Raw genomic sequence first — 17,292 nt, forward strand, 5'->3', positions numbered from 1 at the left:
CAGCCCCATGTCAATCAAAGGCTATACAGACTGGGTTAAAAATCAGTGTCTGGGGTTATAACCCAGCAGCAAACTAGTCTCCAACTCCTGTATTTAACAAAAAGATTTAGTACAAAGGGTGACTGACTTTATCTCCATTGTTTGATAAAATAGTCCAGTAGCTCTGATAAAGTGGCAACACACTATGTACCCAGACTATCATTAAAATTGAGAGTTAGATTGGACTTGTGCATATAAATGAACCATGAGCTCCATGGCTTTCTGCTCATACGAGCTCCATGGCCTTCTGCTCATACAGCACAAGTTATTTTAAAGTGGGGATGCCCCTTTCAGTGGCCTATGTCTGTCGGGCTTTGTATGGCAATTTCTTCTGCAAGAATATAGATTAAATAAGAGGAAGGCTAGCCATTGAGTGTGTGTCAAGTGGTACGGGAGAGCTGAAGTAAGAGATGTGGTGGTATCAGCCTGCTATCCTGGAGGAAGGGGTTTTAGGGCTGTCCATATAAGTAGTTACTGTTACGGGAAATAGATAACGACAGTGCAATATCCTGAGTTAAAGCCCCCTCAAACCAGAGTGCATTGTGACAGGTCAGTGTTCCTTTTAGAGGGGAAAAAGTGCACTGGTGCTCAGGGTGGGCAAGAAAGAAAAGGGGTATGCTGCCTTGCCTCCGCCACTGAGGTCATTGAACTTCTTGTGGCACAGGCCTGTATTCCTAGAGGTGAGAGATTAGCGCCAGTATCATAACCCTCCATGTGGCACAAGTGAGATTCCTGGCAGGTTTGCTTCCTTAGCTCAATTTCCTTGAGGAAGGTTTCTTTGAGGAAGGTTGCAGGACCGTGGCTGTGAAGTGAAGTTCAAGACATGTACTTGGGTGCCATGCCCTGTTGACTAGTTTGGCTGCTTGTTCCAGCTGTCCTTTTTGTGCAAAGTATCAGAAGAAAACATTGGTGAGACATACAGTGAAGTTAGCCACGAGTCAAGTGAGTACTGTTCCTTCCTTACCTGCTTGTCCCCATTCTGCCACTGAAGTTTTCAGGTAGAACTGTCTCTTCAAAAGCTGCACTCTTTCCAGACACTCCAACAAATGACACCCATTTTACAGGATTTCTGCCAGTCACTACGCTAATGGGTCAGCGAGCTGACCAAGGAAATTCTTGTCTAAATCTCTCTGGAATACTGGCGGGGAGTTGAAATGGAGATTGAAATCATCCAAGTTGAGGAGCTACTTGGTGCAGAGGCTGAGGGAGGAAAGATGTGAGAAAATTCCTCTATGAAACCGCATCAAATTAATGCACTTTTGCCTAATAGCTCCATGGATAAATAGACTATATAGATAGGAGAGTCTGAGGTTGAATGCTTGGTTTGTGCTGGGGTGGTTTATCTCAGAAGGGCAGTATTTGAGATGTTACAATTAGTTTCAGTGCCACAGGGCTGGGGGAGGGGGCGGGTGAGGTAATTCACACAAGATAACTATGGATAACTTAGCCATCCAGTAAGAGACTACAGTAACCTCATTATAGTATCCAGCTATTTCTTAAATGATTCTGGGGTATTTGCTCTATTACCATGCCTGAAAGTCCATTCCAAGTTGGTCTATCCTAATTTTGCCTTTTGCCAGATTTTACCTGTACTCCTTTGTCTCACCAGCAGGCAAAGTATTTGCAGGATTCCTGCTTCTAATCGCTATCCAGTTACCCTCAGCTGGAAAGTGTGTGTGTGTGTGTGTTTGTGTATATAGAATGTGTGCGGATATCAGCTGGGGACAGGATAGGACTCTGCTGTGTTCACTTTTGGAGCCCAGGATGAAACAGTTCATTGAGGGGAGCAAGAGAAAAAATTGGGAGCATAATAATTCATCCCCCAGCAAAGTAATCTAGGGTGTAGTGTGGTATGAAAAGAGGTGGAAAGGGAAGGGTATTTTTTTTTTACAGATCCTCTAGAAGGATGGGGATGTAAAAGTTCAAATTCTGCTTCCGGAGTACAAGCTGCTAAAGCAGAAAGTAATATTCCAATGACTCTGGCGACTTTGATCACTTTTAAAGGTATCACGCACTGTTTCCTTCATCCCACCCTAGATGATAAAAAATACAAAATAATAAAAAGGATTTAAAACATTTCAATTCAAACTCTACCCGCCCTCCTTCTGTATCTCGGAGCACTGCTGTGAGATAGGCAGTGCAGCCAGTCTGACGCAAAGATAGCACCTTAGTTCAAGGTCAACAAAGTCTTCTTTACACAGTGACTGTAAACTTTGAGACTTAATCAACCTGTAAGGTTCAGAGGTGACGTTTATCAGTCAGGGCCTGTAAACTTAAATTCTCTATATGCGTGCAACAAGCTTTGTCTTCATGCCAGACTAGGAATAGTCCTCAATCTGTCTCCTTTGTTTATGACTTTTTAAGTAAATTTATCTTGTGTTTGTGTATGAAGAGAGATCAGGGGAAATCTCTGGGGCTGATTTTCACTTTCAGCCATGGCAGACAACCAGTGTTAGTGGACTGGCTGTCCGTTATACACCCCATCCATTATACACCCCGCCTGTTATACACCCTGCCCGTTATACACCCCGCCCGTAATACACATTGCCCAATTTTCACTCTCAGTGGTGGTAGACAGCTGCCGGTAGTGGACTGGCCTCACGTTATACACATCGCCCATTATACACCTTGCCTGTTATACACTGCATACGATTCTCCTTTCCAAATCCGCCACTGCCAAAAGTGAAAGTTACCCTCTCTGTGTCTCCAGAATATGGTCACAGGTGTAAAGAAAAGTTGTCATTATATTTAAGAGTTCAAGATAAGCCTGTGCTTTGACCATAGAAATGAAAAGGCCTGGGGGTGTGGTAGTTGTGGTGGGGCGGGGTGAATTTGTTTTTTGCTTGCTTGCTCTTTTGTGAAGAGCCTTAGGACATTTTTCCAGATTAAAGACGCTACATAAATGCAAGTTGTTGTTGAATTTCCGTGGGACTTCTGCCACTCGTCTGCTGTAGGGACGAGCGGACGAACCCCCACAGCAGTTCTCCCTCAGTGTATATTCTGACTGTGTAATGATACAACGTACAGGGCAGGGTTCTGTGTGTGCAATTATCTGATTTGGGGCGGTCGTGGGGCAGTCAGGAGATGATATGTGCTAGGAATCCGTTCCATTGGCTCCTTGTCGTCAGTGGCCATTTCCAGAATTTTCTGTTGAAAGAATCTGCTGATGTAGACTACACCTGCTCCTATTTGGGTGGGCATATTCAAATGGTAGGGTAGTCACAGGATTACATCATTGAACAACGTGCTTCAGCCTCATTCTCAAGCTCAGAAGAGCAACCCATATCAGTGGTTTACATGGAATTTGCAAACAGAACACCCAACCTTAAGTAACCTTTGACTCTGCCCCTGTAACCTTTGAACAGCCATCTCGCAGTGATTTTAGTTTTAGTGTTCATCCAGTAAAGTTAATCAGGGTACGGTTTCTTTTTTGAAGGTTGGAAGAACATTCAGTAAATATCATAGAGAAATTTAAAAAAATAAGAACTAATTCAATAAGGTTCATTATGGTGGCTATGGTGGACAAAGGAACACTTGACTGATTTTTTGCAGCGTTTGTACATAATCAAAACAAACTACACAGAAAACACAATTTGATAGAGGAAGATCTGTTAAATATTTATGTCATTTCTGAGCTGTGTGATTTTACCTTTTGAAGTGGTAAATATTCTCAGTTGGTCACAGAAGCTCACAGTGTCAGTCTTTCTCACCCATACAGAAACAAACAGCTGCCTCATTTGATTGTACAATATAAAAAGCCTTGATCTGTAGACACGTGAACAACTCCTCTGTTACATTATATTTTTAATAGAAAGAAAATAAATAAAAGCCTTTCTGAAGATCTCTGAACAAAATATATATGAATATGCTGAGGAAGAAAGAGGAAGCCTATATCCTATAAAATAGAACCACATTCTTCTCATAGTAGCCCATCAAAATTAAGCAGACACCGAAGGAAAAACGAAGCCCTTTGATAAGATTAATGGAAAAACGAAAGATAAATGGAATGAGATTTGGCTGTGTGGCACTCGCTTCTTGACTGATTCACAGTGCAGCGCAGCATAATATCTCCCACTTGTGCAGCTGCAGCAGCACAGAGCTTGCACTGTCCTCTGCTCACTCAGATCTACCTCACAACTACTTCAATGATTTGAGCCACATGTCTCTCAAGATGAGGGGTAGAAAAAACATTTATAGATGAAAGTCTTGCATCCAGCGCAGGTCTGTCACACCTCAAAATGTCGCACCGTAAGGTGTCACACCATTATACTGCAGTATCACACACTATCACAGCTCAAAGTGTCACTTCATTACACTGCAATATCACACTATTGCACCTCAAAGCGTCACGCTATCACATTGCAAAATGTCACACCATTACACTGCAAAACATACTTGAAAGTGTGGTCTAGAAATGTGTGTGCGGCCATTTTTGGATACACGGTGTGCATAGGGTGCAGTCCCTGACATCGTCGTCATAGGCAATCCCTCGGAATCGAGGAAGACTTGCTTCCACTCTAAAAGTGAGCTCTCGGGTGGCTGTACAGTCCAATGCTGGAATTACAGTGTTTGTCACAGGTGGGGCAGACAGTAGTTGAAGGAAAGGGTAGGTGGGGAGCCTGGTTTGCCACATGCTCCTTCTGCTGTCTGCGCTTGATTTCTGCATGCTCTCGGCGATGAGACTCGAGGTGCTCAGCGCCCTCCCGGATGCTGTTCCTCCATTTTGGGCGGTCTAGAGCCAAGGATTCCCAAGTGCTGGTGGGGATATTGCACTTTATTAATGAGGCTTTGAGGGTGTCCTTGAAACGTTTCCTCTGCCCACTTGGGGCTTGCTTGCCGTGTCAGGAGTTCCCAGTAGGGTGCTTGCTTAGGGAGCCTCGTGTTGGGCATGCGGATGATGTGGCCTGCCCAATGGAGCTGGTCGACCGTGGTCAGTGCTTCGATGCTAGGGTTGTTGGCTCGAGCGAGAACACTGAAGTTGGTACATCTATCCTCCCAGTGGATTTGCAGGATCTTGCAGAGGCAACACAGTCCTTGTGCCTGAATGATGAGACCTGAGGTTCCCCTAATATTAGGCATTGGCCTTCATTTCCATGAAGCAAGCATGCTGTTGATAGTAAGAGTCAGCTCATCAGGTGGTGTGGTTGAGATCGGGCTACTGCGATGCCAGCAGCGGCCCTCAGGTAAGCAAGAAACAGTTCCGTTGGGACGGGTTTCACTTGAACCATGCGGGGACCAGTGTCCTGGCTAATCGAATAACTAGGGCTGTAGATAGGGCTTTAAACTAAATAGTAGGCAGCGGCGGGGAGGGTGTGGGGGTGCGGGGAGGGAGGGTTCAGGTGAGGGGAAATTTAAAAAGTCAAAGAGAAAGGAGTAGGCAATAGTGCAGGGTAGCAATAGGGATAATGATAACCAGAGTGTGACAGGAAGGGACAGAGCATAGAAACATAACAGTGCACCAGAAAGTAGAATCAGAGTAGAGAAAAATGGTAAAAAGACAAAATTAAAAGCTCTTTATCTGAATGCATGCAGCATTCATAACAGGATAGAAGAGTTGACAGTATAAATAGAAATAAATGAATATGATCTGATAACCATTACAGAGATGTGGTTGTAAGGTGACCAAGGCTGGGAATTGAATATTTGGGGGTATTTGACATTTTGGAAGGATAGACAGGTGGGGTAGCTCTGTTAATAAAGGATGAGATCAGTGTAGTAATGAGAAATGATATTGGCTCAGAAGATTGAGCCAAGTTTGGGTGGAGATAAGAAATAATAAGGGAAAGAAGTCATTGGTGGGAATGGTCTATAGGACCCCTAACAGTAGTTACACTGTAGGACAGAGTACAAATCAAGAAATAATGGAGGCTTGTAAGAAAGGTACGATAATAATAATGGGCAATTTTCATCTTCATATAGATTGGACAAATCAAATTGGCAAAGGTAGCCTTGAGTGTATTTAGGATGGTTTCTTAGAACAATACATTGTGGAATCAACCAGGGAGCAGGCTATTTTAGATCTGGTAATGTGTAAAGCGATAGGATTAATTAATGATCTTATAGTAAAGGATCCTCAAGGGAAGAGTGATCATAGCATGTTAAAATTTCAAATTCAGTTTGAGGGTGAGAAACTTGGGTCTCAAACTAGTGTCCTCAACTTAAATAAAGGCAATTACCAAGGTACGAAGACAGAGTTGGCTAAAGTGGACTGGAAAAATAGATTAAAGGGTAAGACGGTTGAAAAACATTTAAGGAGATCTTTCATAACTCTCAGCAAAGATATATTCCAATGAGAAAGAAAGACTCTAAGAGAAGGATGAAACATCCGTGGCTAACTAAGGAAGTTAAGGATGGTATCAAATTGAAAACAAAGACATACAATGTTGCGAAGATTAGTGGCAGGCCAGAGGATTGGGAAATGTTTAGAAACCAGCAAAGAACAACTTTAAAAAAAATAAAGAGAGAGGAGATATATTATGAGATATATCAAGAAATATAAAAACAGATGGTAAGAGCTTCTACAGGTATATAAAAAGGAAGAGAGTAGCTAAAGTAACCGTTGGTCCCTTAGAGGATGCAACTGGGGAATTAATAATGGGAAACAGGAAAATGGCAGAGACTTTGAACAAATATTTTGTATCAGTCTTCAAAGTAGAAGACACTAAAAGCATCTCAATAATAATAGATAATCAAGGGACTATAGAGAGGGGGGAACTTAAAACAATCACTATCATTAGAGAAAACGTACTAGGCAAACTAATGGGACTAAAGGTGGACAAGTCCCCTAGACCTGCCTCCTAGGCTCTTAAAAGAAGTGGCTGCAGAGATAGGGGCCGAAATTCATCGTACCCGAAGGGGCGGCTACTGCAAACTTTGGGCGGGCGACTGATAAAATTGATGGGCCGCCGTGGTTGGATGATTTTCCTTCCCCAAGCCATATTCAGCTTGGGAGGGATTTGAGCGGAGTGCACTTTCGGCAGAAACGGCGGGTGAAGCCAGAATAAAGAAGAAGTTTTGTGCGGTGAGGGAAGCACTGGCCGGGCTGCTGGAAAACGGATACCACCTGGATTTTCAGCTATAAAAAGGTAAGAGTTCTTCAGGTAGTGCCCCCGCCAGGTATTTGAAACGGTGCTCAAATGCAACACCACTGGAGTGTTGCTGGGATCGGGGCCCTTTGGCAGGAAAATAGTTTAATTAAGTTTTGAGTTTAATTTAAAGTGTAACACGTTGTAGTGGTTGTTTTTGCTTCGTTAAACCTGCCAACTGTTTAGTGGAGGCCTGTAGGGCTCATTGTGGGCAGCAGGGACCTACTTGGCAGGGTTCACGCTGAGGATGGGCTCAATGTTGGGAGGGCGACACCTCGTATACCTGGTCAGGCGCAGGGTGGCACGCAGGAGGATGCATCGCAGTCAGCACCGTGCAGAGAGACAGCGCACAAGGGAGACAGCAGCCATGGTTGTACAACTAAGAGAAAGACGTGCAGATATGCGCAGACCTGCAGCTAGAGAGGGTGGCCAGGAGGGAGCTGGCATCAGGAGGAGGGTGAGGGATGCTGATCCCCCCCCCCCTCTCCAAATACTGGGAGAAGAGTCTTTCCAGCAAGAGCCTCCACAGGAGCCCGAGAATGAGGAGGACCATGGAGATGGCCAGCAGGCAGCTGCCAGGGGAGGTGGCCAACGCAGATGTGGGGGAAGGAGGCCTTACCCTCAAAGGGTCTACAGACCTCAGTTCTCCTTCCTCCAGCTCACTGATGAGCAATGCCTGCGAAGGCTATGATTTTGGACAGAAATACTGAGGGAGCTCTGCACTGTCATGCGAGAAGATGTGCAGCCTCAAACATGGCTCAGGACCGCCCTCAACGTGGAGAGCAAGGTCACCATCGCCTTGAATTTTTATGTGACGGGTTCTTTCCAGTCTGCCGCTGCAGACATTGGCAACGTCTCCCAATTCTCGACACATTGGTGCATCCGGCAGGTCACAGATGCACTGTACAGGAGAAGGGTCCAGTACATCTCCTTCCCGATGACAAGGAACAAACAGGTGGAGCGGCAGGCCGGATTTGCCCGAATGGCAGGCTTCCCGAGGGTGGAGGGTGCCATTGACTGCACACACATTGGGCTGAGGGCACCACATCATCACCCCGAGATCTTTGTCAACCGCAAAGGCTTCTACTCTCTGAACATCCAACTCGTATGTGTCGGATCCTGGCAGTTGATGCGAGGTACCCAGGCAGCTGCCATGATTCGTTCATTCTGCACCAGACCAGTGTGCCCGCCATTTTCACCAGCCCAAATCAAGATTGCGGTTGGCTGCTTGGGGACAAGGGGTATCCCCTGTCCACTTGGCTGCTCGCTCCACTGCAGAACCCCAGGACAGTGCCAGAGCATGCATACAATGCCACTCATTGTGCCACCAGGTGCATCATCGAGCATTGCATTGGAATCCTCAAGCAGAGGTTCCGGTGCCTGGACCGTTCTGGTGGCACCTTGCGGTACTCTCCTCAACGGGTCTCCACATCGTCATGGTCTGCTGCATGCTGCACAACCTGGCCACCATGAGGGGACAGCCGCTGGAGGTCGAGCCAGCAGCACCACCTGAGGAGGAGGAGGCGGTGCAGCAGGAGGAGGAAGAGGAGGAGGAGGAACCCCTTCTTCACCGCTTCTCGGCCTTTTGGCTAAGATCATGCGTAACTGACCTGACAGGGGAGTAACCATGACCAGAAAGTGGTTCTCCCTGGATCAGGAAGGTGGTTCTCCTATGTTTTTTGGAAATAGGAGGTGGGTGGGGGGGGGCACACATCCACCTCCATGGCACGAACCTGGTATTGCAGTACTTCCAGGAACGGTGCTTTGGCTCCAGGCCTTTTGGCTAAGAGCATTGGCGCAGAGTGATCCTTGAATGGGCCCAAGGTGACCTTTGGCGTTTGTGATCTGACAAGTTGATTTGACAAAGAATTGGAAAGATTGGCAACGAATAAAACATTAAAAAAAAAACCTTCTTCACCAAGCCAGGAGGTGTCGTTTCCATCACCATCCCGGAAGGAAGGTGCAGCTGCGTCTCATAGCTGCTCGCTTCAGATAATCCCATCCACACATGACCCTTCAGCTCCCACTTTCAATGGCCATCCCAACGAGTGCCTTAACGCAGAATTGCCCACTCCCAAATGAAACATCTGGTCAGATATATGTGCCAAAAATAAAGATTTATCCAATTATCCAAATCACTACAAAAACAGAACATAAAGAACAATATAATAATACTGTTATCATTTTTTACCCCTGTGTATCTCACTATAACATCTGTTACGCGTGAATACCCTAATACCATGTCTAACTGTCATCCATGTGGCTACATCATGGGTCCGGGAAGGCTGCTATGGTTGATGTCTGGGATCTACAACTGTCCTTCTAGGATGCCCACGGAACAGCTCTGAGCCTGGAAGGGCCGGGTGCAGACTTGCCAGCACCCTCCTCATATATCCGGAAGTGCCTGACACCTCCCCTGAAATCTCCCTCCATGCATTATGTACTGCTTGTCTGCCAGGTCGCCCCACGTCAGGAAACAGTATTCTTCTTCTGTCTTCCACACCGTCCATCAGTGTCTCCAGCTCCATATCAGTGAACCTGTTGGCTCCTTGCAACTCTTACACCAGCCATCCTTCCAACCTCCTTCCCCCCTCAGAACCTTACTGCAAACCTGGCTCATTAGAAACCCTTACCTGCATGCTGAATTTCTCTGTGGTGATAACGCTCAAATTAAGACAGCCACACTGCTGAAAATTCCACTTTGGAAGGGTTCATTAGCGTTGGAACCCATTTGTTCACTTTTGGAGCTGAATATAGGGTGGCCCAGCCATCAAAAAATTTTGGCGCTGATGGCCACAAAAAGGTGGGGGGAGCACCAGCTTTCCAGCGGTACTGAATTTGGGGGCATTGGTTGTAATCTACCAAAATTCCCTGGATTCTGGAGAGGTCCCAGCAGATTGGAAAACTGCAAATGTAATGCCCCCTATTCAAGAAGGGAGGGCGACAGAAAGCAGGAAACTATAGACTGGCTAGCCTAACATTTGTCATTGGGAAAATGCTGGCATCCATTATTAAGGAAGTAGTAGCAGGACATTTAGAAAATCATAATACAATCAAGCAGAGTCAGCATGGTTTTATGAAAGGGAAATCATGTTTGACAGATTTGCTGGAGTTCTTTGAGGATGTAACGAGCAGGGTGGCTAAAGGGGAACCAGTAGATAGAGTGTATTTGGATTTCTAGAAGGCATTCGATAAAAGGTTATTGCACAAGATAAGAGCTCATGAGGTTGTGGGCAATATATCAGCACGGCTAACAAGATTGGCTAACTAATAGAAAACAGAGAGTCAGGCTAAATGGGTAATTTACAGGTTGGCAAACTGTAACTAGCGGGATGCCACAGGGATCAGTGCTGGGACCTCAACTATTTACAATCTATATTAATGACTTGGATGAAGAGACCGAGTGTAATGTAGCCAAATTTGCTGATGATACAAAGATAGGTGGGAAAGCAAATGGAATGTTCACCTTTATTGCAAGAGGAACAGAGTACAAAAGTAGGGAAGTCTTGCTACAACTGTACAGGACATTGGTGAGACTACATCTGGAGTACTGCGAACAATTTTGGACTCCTTATTTAAGGAAGGATATACTTGCATTGGAGGCAGTTCAGAGAAGGTTCACTAGATTAATTCCTGAGATGAACGAGTTGTCTTATGAAGAAAGATTGAGCAGGTTGGGCCTATACTCATAGGAGTTTAGAAGAATGAAAGGTGATCTTATTGAAACATATAAGATTCTGAGGGGGCTTGACAGGGTAGATGCAGAGAGGATGCTTCCCGTCATGGGGGAATCTAGTACTAGGGGGCATAGTTTCAGAATAAGGGGTCGCACATTTAAAACGGAGATGAAGAATTTCTTCTCTCTGAGGGTTGTGAATCTTTGGAATTCTCTACCCCAGAGAGCTGTTGAAGCTGGGTCTTTGAATATATTTAAGGTAGAGATAGACAGCTTTTTGAATGATAGAGGAATCAAGGGTTATGGGGAGCGGGTGGGGAAGTGGAGTTGAGGCCAAGATCAGATCAGCCATGATCTTATTGAATGGCGGAGCAGGCTCGAGGGGCCAAATGGCCTGCTCCTGCTTCTTATGTTCTTATGTTTTTATGAGGGGGGTGAGTGGGTCAGGAGGTAACGGTGGCCAAGTGGGGAATAATAGCTGATCGATGTGATCGGTAACCCGAGGGGGGTGGGGGGGGAGAAGAAATCGCTCACCGGAGTGGGGGTGGGGGGATACCGTTAGCCAGGTTGGGAGCGAATGGTAGCTGGAGTGGCAGCGGTCCATGTTCTTTTAATGTGCATTGTTACTCCTCCCGACTCCATATTCAGTCAAGTATATTTTAAACACTGATGTCGGTTGCGGCCTAACAGGTGGTCCCTTTAAGGGACTGTATCAGATGGCAGCTGATACCTCTGATAACCTTAACTACAAACAGGAGACAGCAACTTTGGGAGATTATTTTTCTTAAATAAATAGCTTTATTGACAAGATTTCTGTTGCACATTCTCCCAGGATCAATTTAAAAGGATTGAGTTTGCCCATCATTCCACTGAAAATCATGAAGGGCACATAAGCCAAGGAGTCAAAAGTTGCCCTGCACATTGAGACAACAGAAAGGCAGGGAACACTTCAAGGCATAAGATGCACAAAAACAACAACTTGTATTTATATAGCACCTTTAACATAGTAAAACATTCCAAGGTGCTAAAGTTCATGATGCTGTGGAGACTTGCTTTGGCCAACAGTACAAGTCAAATCCTGTCTTCACATTATATAAATTGGCTAGATGCCAGTTATAATGGAAAAAAATACCTAGTAATGTACAGATACTCCGGGATTTTGCTTTTTTATTTTATCCTCCTCTTCCTGTGTCATTCCTAGCCTGTTAGTGAAGATGAATGACTTGCTCCAAGGCCTTTCCAGATGCCACCGTGAACTGGAGGTAGGCTTATTCACTTGGCTTCCAATCCTTTTTCTCTATCTTCTGGTGAACAGACCTTGCTCATTCATTGTGTCCTCTTCAACAGCCTGAACCAGGTTGTAAACTCACTTGAGGCCACAAACTGACCTCTTACTGTACTGTGGAGTGTCAGTGCCCCATTCCATCCACAACCTGTTTATCAGAATAGTATCTTGTCATTGAGATCAGTTTCAAGGACATCAGGAACAGTTACTGTGTCTAAAGTCAGAGTAAATCATCTGCCTATCTTGTCGATTTATATTCTAGAAGGATGAAATCAAATGGGCTGATGGCAAATCTTGTAGTCTTGCATGTACAGAGGGTAGTCTTGCATACAACCCAGGTCAGCTTAAAGTCCAAACTTTTCCAACTGCAAACAAACAAACTCTTAGTTTGGACATCAATTGGGGTGCAACAATTGACCTCAACATCTCTGGGCTAGGGAGTTGTAACCTCCACTGGATCCTGCTCAGTCACCTAAGATAAGGTCCCATATGGTAGACTGATCATGAAGATTAAAGCCCATGGGATACAGGGCAAAGTGGCAAGTTGGATCCAAAATTGGCTTGGAGGTTGGAAGCAAAGTAATGATTGATGGATGTATTTGTGACTGGAAGAATGTTTCCAGTGGGGTTCCGCAGGGCTCAGTACTGGGTTCCTTGCTTTTTGTGGTATATATCAACGATTTAGATTTGAATATAGGGAGTATGTTTAAGAAGTTTGCAGATGACACTAAAATTGGCTGTGTGGTTGTTAATGAAGAGGAAAGTCATGGACTGCAGGAGGATATCAATCTACTGGTCAGGTGGGCAGAGCAGTGGCAAATGGAATTTAATTCAGAGAAGTGTGAGGTGATGCACTTTGGGAGGGCTAATAAGGAAAGGGTATACACATTAAGCGGTAGGCCATTTAATAGTGTAGATGAACAAAGGGACCTTGGAGTGCTTGTCCACAGATCCCTGAAAGTAGCAGGCCAGGTGGATAAGGTGGTTAAGAAGGCATACAGAATGCTTGCCTTTATTGGCCGAGGCATAGAATATAACAGCAGAGAGGTTATGCTTAAATTGTATAATACTTTGGTTAGGCCACAGCTGGAGTACTGCGTGTAGTTCTGGTCGCCGTATTATAAGAAGGATGTGATTGCACTAGAGAGGGTGCATAGGAGATTTACTAGGATGCTGCCTGGAATGGAGAATCTTAGTTATGAAGACAGATTGGATAGGCTGGGTTTGTTCTCATTGGAACAGAGAAAGTTGAGAAGGGACCTTATTGAGGTGTACAAAATATTGAGGGGCCTGGACATAGTGGATAGTAAGGGCCTATTTCCATTGGTGGAGGGGTCTATTATGAGGGGGTATAATTTTAAGGTGTTTGGTGGAAGGTTTAGAGGGGATTTTAGAGGGAGGCTTCTTTACGCAGGGGTTTTTGGGGATCTGGAATTCGCTGCCTGGAAAAATGGTGGATGCAGAAACCCTCACCGCTTTTAAGAGATGGTTGGATGGGCACTTAAAGTGCAGTAACCTGCAGGGTTACGAACCTAGAGCTGGTAATTGGGATTAGACTGGATGACCTTTTGTTGGACAGCACAGATATAATGGTAAGTACTGCAGGGAATAGAATCACATCACAGGCGGTCCCTCGAATGAGGATGACTTGTTTCCACATGAGTTCACAGATGTTTCAATGAAGGACCTGGTATTCCAGTCCTGAACTCCAATTGAAGGGTGGAAGATGCCTGTGCGTGGACTTTTTTAACGTGTGGTGACCGTTGCACACCAGCCACCACACGGGCTTGACAGAGCTAGGTCTTGGTCCAGTGGCAAGGGTTAACCAGGACGACTGAAGACCTGCTCGGCTGTAGGGAATAGAATACGGCCAGGATGATCTTTCGGACTAGTTTCGATCGCCTGGGTGGGTTGGAGAGGAATTTTCCCAGATTTTTTTCTCCCTAAATTGGCCTGGGTTTTTAATCTGGTTTTTGCCTCTCCCAGGAGATCACATGGCTCCAGTTGGGGTGGCGTGTAGAATGTCTCAGTATAAGGGGTGTTGCAATTGTGTGAGGCGGACTGGTTTGGGCTGGGTGCTCTTTGCATTTCCGTTATGGTTCATAGGTTTATATGTAACCTTTAGGGCTGCTGACCAAGAGCCATTGCGGCTCTTTGTTGGCCGCCGTGGACACGATGGGCCAAAATGGCCGCCTCCTGCGCTGTAAATTTCTATGTTTCTAACTCACTTTTAGAATGGAAGCAAATCTTCCTCAATTTCAAGGGACTGCCTATGTGTTTCGTTTGGATCCTGCTGTAAAGTACATTTGTGAATACTGAGTGAGGATGGGATCAAGCTCACCTGTGATAAAATAGCTTGCAATGTTTGCTCTCTAGGCTCAAACACAAAGAATGGCCACTTGCACATAGTATGGGTGGGCTGCTGGTGCATATGGAACCATACCCCCAAATGAGTCAGCAGCTTCAGGGCAAGAGGGAGAGAAGAAGGGAGAACATCAGAAAGAAACCTATGACATTTCTAGCCATTGACTATGAATGGGCAGAAAATCTAGCCTTTCTGAAGCAATTGCAGCATACGGCTGAAAACAGCACCAGATGTATTACTTTGATTTGTGATGTACTCATGGTGTCGCCAGTGTTGTGTGTGTTGTGTCTACGAGCTGCCCTCTGGCCAGCGTCTATCATAAACAAGCTTTTAACCTTAATTGGGATATCCTGTAGTAATACTTGTCAATAAAATAAAATAAGTTGTTGCATTGTTACACCGGATGTCAGCACTTAATACATGCCAATGCTGCTGTGTATTTTTGATTTTTACGCGCACAAGCATTCAAGCTAAATGAAAAGAATACTGTTTTATACCCTCCAATTTCTCCCCTTACATCTTCTCTTTTAATGTCGATGAGTCTCGCTGGGATACAATTCCACAGGCACTAGCATAAATGAGAATTTTTCAGCTTGAACTTGAACAACAGGTGTCAGTGGGCTATTTGACTCCAGGGGCCTATGCTGTGCTCAGGAGATGTTCACAAACTTACACTTCCTAGCAGGGGTCACTACGCAGCGATCAGCAACAGGAACCCTGACAGATTATTTTTTCCTCTCTTGCCTGGGGAAATTCAGGATATTTGTAATCCCCTTACTGATGCTCTGGTCATCATCATCATCATAGGCAGTCCCTCGGAATCGAGGAAGACTTTCTTCCACTCCAAAAATGAGTCCTTAGGTGGCTGAACAGTCCAATACGAGAACCACAGTCTCTGTCACAGGTGGGACAGATAGTCATTGAGAGAAAGAGTGGGTGGGACAGATTTGCCGCATGCTTTCCACTGCCTGCGCTTGGTTTCTTTATGCTCTCGGCGATGAGACTCGAGGTGCTCAGCGCCCTCCTGGATGCGCTTCCTCCACTTAGGGCGATCTTTGGCCAGGGACTCCCAGGTGTCAGTGGGAATGTTGCACTTTATCAGGGAGACTTTGAGGGTGTCCCTGTAGCATTTTCTCTTCCCACCTTTGGCTCGTTTGCTATGAAGGAGTTCCGACTAGAGCACTTGCTTTGGGTGTCTCGTGTGCGGCATGCGAACATTGTGGCCTGCCCAGCGGAGCTGATCAAGTGTGGTCAGTGCTTCAATGCTGGGGATGTTGGCCTGGTCGAGGACGCTAATGTTGGTGCATTTGTCCTCCCAGGGAATTTGTAGATCTTGCGGAGACATTGTTGGTGGTATTTCTCCAGCGACTTGAGGTGTCTACATGGTCCATGTCTCTGAGCCATACAGGAGGGCGGGTATTACTACAGCCCTGTAGACCATGAGCTTGGTGGCAGATTTGAGGGCCTGGTCTTCAAACACTCTTTTCCTCAGGCAGCCAAAGACTGCACTGGCACACTGAGGCGGTGTTGAATCTCGTCCTCAAAGTCTGCTCTTGTGGATAAGAGGTTACCGAGGTAGGGGAAATGTTTCATGTTGTCCAGGGCCGTGCCGTGGATCTTGATGACTGGGGGGGCAGTAGCTGTGCGACGAAGACAGGCTGGTGGAGGACCTTTGTCTTACGGATGTTTAGTGTAAGGCCTATACTTTCGTACGTCTCAGTTGACTCTGACTTGGAGTTCAGCCTCTAAATGTGCGCAGACGCAGGCGTCGTCCGCGTACTGTAGCTCGACGACAGAGGTTGGGGTGGTCTTGGACCTGGCCTGGAGATGACGAAGATTGAACAGGTTCCCACTGGTTTTGTTTTTTAGTTCCTCTCCAGCGGGGAGCTTGTTGACTGTGAGGCGGAGCATGGCAGCGAGGAAGATTGAGAAGAGGGTTGGGGTGATGACACAGCCCTGTTTGACCCCGGTCCGGACGTGGATTGGGTCTGTAATGGATCCGTTGGTAAGGATCACGGCCTGCATGTCGTCGTGGAGCAGGTGGTTGATGGTGACGAACTTTTCGGGGCATCCGAAACGGAGGAGGACGCTCCATAGACCCTCGCGGTTGACAGTGTCAAAGGCCTTTGTAAGGTTGAAGAAGGCCATGTATAAGGACTGGTGATATTCCCTGCATTTTTCCTGTAGCTGTTGCGCTGTAAAAATCATGTCCGTTGTGCCCTGTAGGAGACGAAATTCGCACTGTGACTCCGGGAGGAGCTCCTCGGCCACAGGGAGAAGACGGTTGAGGAGGACTCTAGCGACGACTTTCCCAGTGGCTGATAACAGGGAGATTCCTCTGTAGTTGCCGCAGTCAGACTTGTCCCATTTTTTAAAGATGGTCATGATCACTGCATCTCTGAGATCTCCCAGTATGTTCTCCTCCCTCCAGATGAGAGAGATAAGATCATGTATTCGCGCCAACAGTGCCTCTCCACCATACTTCAATGCCTCAGCGGGGATTTCATCCGCTCCCATAGCCTTGTTGTTCTTAAGCTGTCTTATGGCTTTTTCTACCTTGTGTAGTGTTGGGGTTTTAATGAGGTGGTGGCAGGTAGCATACTGCGAGATGGATTCGAGAACACTCGAGTCAAAGGCAGAGTCTATATTGAGGAGATCTTCGAAGTGATCCTTCCAGCGAGCCCTGAGTGCCTCAATGTCCTTGATGAGTGTTTCCCTGTTCTTGGCCAGCAGTGGGGTGGGGCCTTGGGTGTTTGGACCATAGGTGGCCTTGATTGCGATGAAGAATCCTTGCACATCATGGCTGTCGGCCAGCTACTGTATCTCCTGTGCTTTCTCCATC

At 46.0% G+C, this 17,292-nt stretch overlaps 1 protein-coding gene and 1 pseudogene across 1 annotated transcript in view; both read left to right on the top strand.

Moving 5' to 3' along the window:
- Window positions 1-953: 953 nt before the first annotated feature.
- Window positions 954-17,292, top strand: part of LOC139269017 (rab5 GDP/GTP exchange factor-like) — a 194,323-nt gene continuing 177,984 nt past the window's right edge. Inside the window, exon 1 of the mRNA XM_070887947.1 lies at window positions 954-981. The gene's annotated coding sequence lies outside the window, so the exon portion shown is untranslated. The remainder of the gene's footprint in view (window positions 982-17,292) is intronic.
- Window positions 8,694-8,894, top strand: LOC139269942 (U2 spliceosomal RNA; annotated as a pseudogene).

The sequence above is a fragment of the Pristiophorus japonicus genome, chromosome 8, assembly GCF_044704955.1.
Source record: "Pristiophorus japonicus isolate sPriJap1 chromosome 8, sPriJap1.hap1, whole genome shotgun sequence".
Taxonomy (NCBI): domain Eukaryota; kingdom Metazoa; phylum Chordata; class Chondrichthyes; family Pristiophoridae; genus Pristiophorus; species Pristiophorus japonicus.